Source organism: Octodon degus, unplaced genomic scaffold, assembly GCF_000260255.1.
Source record: "Octodon degus isolate 3935 unplaced genomic scaffold, OctDeg1.0 scaffold00237, whole genome shotgun sequence".
In the NCBI taxonomy this organism is placed as follows: Eukaryota; Metazoa; Chordata; class Mammalia; order Rodentia; family Octodontidae; genus Octodon; species Octodon degus.
In genome coordinates this window covers 1,863,369-1,868,902 of record NW_004524813.1, presented here as the reverse complement: position 1 = coordinate 1,868,902, position 5,534 = coordinate 1,863,369, and positions in this window count along the sequence as shown.

The window sequence follows — 5,534 nt, the reverse complement described above, 5'->3', positions numbered from 1 at the left end:
TGCACAATATATCTTGATTCTTTTTTCTCCAATCCTCTCCCCTCCCTTTAACCCACCTTCCTCTCCTTATTTATAAAAGCTTTGTTTCCATTTTTCCTTCTACTCTCTTTTTCTTTATTTACCTTTCTTTCAGATGTTTTGTTTATATCAACACAAAATGGAGTGAAGCAAAGTTGGTAACAAAGTAAGCTGCTGCCATAATGATATCTGAGAATGTGGAAGCAGCTTTGAAAATGCTTAATGGAAAAAGGATGAAAGAGTTCAAAGGAGCAGGACACAACAACCTAAAACTCTTAAGTCATTACAAGGGCCTCTCTTGAGAAATTAGAGGACAAAGAGACGACACAGGAGCAAGAACTTCTTAGAGACTTGTTAAGCTGCTCTGACCAGAAGCTGGCTGACAGAAGCTGGATGTGGTGGTACACATGTAGTGGGAAGAGGAGAATTCTTCACCCAGCCTGGGAAAACTGGGCAATCCTGTCTCAAAGTAGAAAGTACTTACTTCATTAATTAATTTTAAAAGTTGGGGATGCAATTCTGTGTAAAGGCCCTGAGTTCAACGCTAAAATAGTTTAATAATAATAATAAAATAATAATAATAGTGCTAATAATAGAAAAACCATGCTCATGAGGTCTGGGATGGAAATAAGAACTGTATTTCTAGTAGTTGGGGTAAAGCCCATTCTATTATGGAACAGCAAAGAGTTATTGCACTATGAAACTTTACAATGATAAACTACTTTATCTAAATGAGGAGAAAACTTTCAGTCAAACATTCATGCTAGTGCTTATTTACCTTATAACTGAAGTATAAATAAGAAAAGAAAAGAAATGACTTAAAAATAAACTATAATTTAAAGGGGAAGCAGAGTGGGAAAGTTTTCACCCCGCTGAAGGAATTTTTTTTCTTTTTAAAGAGGGTATACAATTGTATTAAAACAGACAAATGATACAGAATTTCACTTAGCAGAGTTACATTATTTTCACAGCATTTGTTGTAGCACAAAGTGTTATCTTCCAACCAGTTATTCATATTACCAGACATATGCGTGCAAAATTGGAAAAAGAAAGAATTCTGTAAGAACATAAGAGAGAAGTACAAACAGTTTTTAAAAAGAGACAAAATAAAGTAAGCATTATCCGCTCCTTTCCTCGATCAGCAGAAATGCAAGTACAGCTGTCCAAGCCATCCTGTGTGCATTCGTAGATGTGTCTCTTCCCCCAGCTCCCTCTCCCGTCCTTTCCTGTTCTTCTGCTCAACTCAGGAACTTTTAGAGAAAGAACTTTGTAAAAGCATGTAAATGTGCAGCATCCTAGTTGCTTACTAAATAGATCAGCGCTGATATAAAGGAGCGAGGCGCTAAGTATCAAGATGATGGGAAACAGCCTCTGGGTCATCTTAGAAGTCTTCACATCCACCCTCCCACTATAGTTCTAGAGGCCTGGGCGGGCAGAACACTTTCATAGCCTACCCAGGCATGCAGCAGGCTTGCTGCTCAGGTTTCCTTGGGATTCTACTTCCTTGTATCAGCAAAGTGCTGCCCAAGCGCTCCCATCATGGCCCAGGCAAAGCTTGTGATGATGATCTGAAAAAATCAGAATCAGACCTTGGTTCTCTTTCCATGTGGAGCACAGAATTCAAGAGCTATGGCATCTTGATGGCTTCCAGGGGTACAAAGATACATCCCAGTCTGAGAGCATAGGGATAAACACACCATAAGGGCAGACCTACTTCAGGCTTTTTTCACTAGAGTGCCCGGTGGAGTCACATGCAAGACTTGAGAATGATAATGCCAAGAGCACTATGAAGCTCATTTAGCAAAGCTGAAGGCACCTGACTGCACCCACTCTTCTGGGCTGAGCCCTGCAAGGCATTGGAACTGAGCTCTGTGCGTCCCTGAAGACCCCCTCACATCCCGCTGTGCACACAATACTGAATTTGGAGAATTCTTTTAAAGTTTAGCGTCTTCCTTGTGAGGTGTAGTACTTGCTTGAGCATTTCAACTTTCTTATTTCTCCTTTTATGGAAAAAGAATCTTTACCCAAATCCTAGTTTACCATGGCATCTTGGAAGTTGACAATTGAATTCATTTCACAGGCCAACAGTGAGAGGGAATTTGTCTTGCGTCTCACACAGGACTTTGGAAGTGGACTTTTGAGCAGAAGCCAGAATGAGGTATGGTTTTGGTGACCACTGGAAAGGAGTGGGTAGTCTATGTTGTGAGAAGAGGAGCATGTATTTTTGGTGCCAAGGGAAAAAAGACATGGTTTGTTTCCTGAAGGTTTATATGCTGGAAGCTTGACAGCCAGTGTAGAGATGTCTGTGAGTGACGGTATCATTAAGAGTCACGGCCTGGTGAAAAGCAAGTACAACGTGGGGACTCACGCCCATGAATGGATCCATGCCACTTCACAGGAGTGGCTTAGGTCTCATAAGAGGGGCTCCCTCCCAGGAAAGAACTGCTGCACAAGAGCAAGCCTGGTCCCTTCCCCACTCTACTGCTTCCTGTTTGGGTCATCTCTCTTGCTCACAAGTGCTACCACCATGTTGAGCTAACCACCACAAAGTCCTCACCAGAAGCCAATGCCCAGCCAGTGTGCTTGGATGTTCAGAACTGAGATATGACATTATTAACTATGAGAATAACATGTTATCTTAAACACATGCTTATTTAATGTTAGCATTTTTAATCTTGAATAAGCATGTGTTTAAAATAATGTGTTAAGGCTGGCCACATAGCTCAGCAGACTAAAGTGCCTGCTTAGGCAGAGCACAGCAGATGGGGTTCAATCCTGGGGCCTGCCATACCAGCCCTGCTCTTGGGGTTCTCTGAGTCAGCAATTGAGACTGGGCATGGTGGTGGGTGTCTATAATCCCAGCACTTGGGCAGCTGAAAACGGGAGAATCACTATGAGTCTGATCTACATAGTGAGACCCTGTAGACCCTGTCCTAAAATACAAAAAATAAACAAAGAAAAATAAAATAAAACAAAGTGCTATTCTCATAGTTAATAAGTGTCATTTTAATACATTGTCCCCTGTGGGGCAGTACCCCCCATCCCAGTGAGCCCTTGGAAAACACTTCTGACTATTTTGTGGAATAAGCAGAGGAAGAACAATAGGAAAGCGCAGAGCCATCCACCACAGCTCCCATTCTCAGGAAATTCCCTCAAGTGAGCAGAGTACAAATTTGGGACAGGGTGTGGTTGAAGGTAGTCATTAAGCCAAGCAGCTAAATATGCTTGAGTGGACACTCTGAAATCATCTGCATCCTGAAGTATTTCTTTGCCATGCTTCATGGCCTGAAATGATTCTTACTCTGACTGGAAATCTAGCCTACGATAACCATGATAGTGTCGAGAAGTCAAATAAGGGATGCTGGGAAGTGTGATGGGATGGTGCTTACGAAGGTCACTATATGGCACATGCTCAAATTCAGGGTTAAATTTAATGAGGTGATTCTGGTTTGCATTATTTTTTACTTGTCTTAGAAAACGAGGAGGGTCTTTTTGTGGATACTATAATTTAAAAATTGTGTTCAATATTTTATTATTGAAAATTCTTTGTTTTACACAGTTTATTCTATTCTAACAATTGTCTAGGGAACAATAGGTGAAGATTAAGAACACAATATATATAAGTTTTCAGAAAAAAAGATCAGAACAGGTTTCATTTGTGACATAAAATAATGTATGAGTGTCCAAATTCATAATCTAATGCAATGCATTGATTTTATAATGAATTACATACAATATTACATAATAGACACCCGAAAGCCATTATAAATTATAACATATAGTCACTAATTTCATTCCTCATACTGATTTTGCTTACTGACAGGTTGTCAACCTGACCATAATTTATTTAGTTGTAGCAACTGATTCCTATGGTATGATAATATCAGTTTGACTCAATAAGAAAAATAAAATGCTTTCTTTTTTTTATCTTGGACATACTAATTTTAAATCTCAAGTAAAACAGCTTTTTGTGGAACTTCTTTTTTTTTGTTCACTATTTGAAACTTGAAAATAGAATGAAAATTTTGTCTTCTTAAGAAAAATACTAAAATAGGTGATGTAGAATAATGAATGTTTTTGCTTGTGATGAACTTTGCACTTGCCAGGCAGGCACTTACGCCACTGAAATATCTCCCTGGCCCAATAATGAATACATTTTAAATAGTTTACATAATCTTTAGCATTGATACTGCCAATGAGATGCTCTGGAAGTTTGATTATTTAAGGTATGTTCATGTGAGTGCGGCATTTTTAAGGTAGAAGACACGATTATTTTCAAAAATAATATTCTCTGTTGTAGTCGCAATTTATAAGGGAAAAGAGATAATACAGGACACATAATTCATAGGATTATTTCATAATAATCAGCAAAACTGTCAAATAAATACAAAAGAGTACAAGAAATCTGTGCCCAGTCTAGAGACCTAAAAATTTCAGTTGAGGACCTCGATCCAATGAGGATGTCTGCATAAATCCAGCTGAAGACCTAGAGCCCATGGCGAGGCCCCCAGCAGTCTAAATGGAGGCCTGGAGCTCCTGATCCTGTCTCATGCCAGCCTATTTCATGGGTCCTCACTGGGAAGGCCTGAAGGTCAGTAGTGGAAGCTAGAAAGTCTGTCCCAGGAGGATGAAGGATTTGTGTGAGCAGGGCGAGCGAGGGATCTGCACTGGAGCCAGGAAGTGACACTCAAAAGTAAGGACCAGAGCTCCCCAAAGAGTACTGAAGCCATCCTCAGGGACAAGGAGATCTCAGCTCCCTGATGAGGAGGACAGTTGAGTTCTGAGAGGAAAGCCAGAATAGTAAGCTACTCTAGGAGGACCATCAGCCTGCCCACTTCCTCTCCAGATCTCTTCTTTATGCTGTTGGGAGCAGCCTTGGGTGGGGCCTTCCGTGTCTAGCACCACTGCTCCTTCAGTGCAGCAGGGTCTTGCCAGTAGCCAATCCACCTCGCCTCCCTCCCTCCCTCCCTGCTCACTCTCTCCTCCTCCCTCTCTGTTTTTTTCAGTAGTGCTTCTCTAATGAGTATAACTAATTGTTTGCCTCAGTTATAGATCAATCTGAATATTAATTACCTCAGTGACAAAAGCAATTGGTTCTACACATCTTATTTTCATTCTTTATCCCTAATAAACCAGTCTTTTCTCTAGACACCAACTTATGTGGCAATTTTTGTGTTAACGTGAAATAAAATTTCTAAATATTTCTTTCAGAACTTCTCCATATTTTGTTGGATAGTTTTCAATGTTATTTAAAATGTTAAATGGTTGAGCTTATTTCTTTGCATGTTAGTCTAAAACAAAAACAAAAACAACAATGACAAAATCCTTAAAACTAAATAAGAAGCTTTTAAATTATCCTGGTAAGTAATGCAAATATAGATATAGTTTTAAGATGAACATCATTAATTATCTCTTTCTGTAGTTTTACATGTCTTTCTATCCAGTATAATTCTTTTTTAAAAAAGCTTCTTAAAGTATAAAACCTTAAAAAAAAATAAAATCTTTCATTCTACATC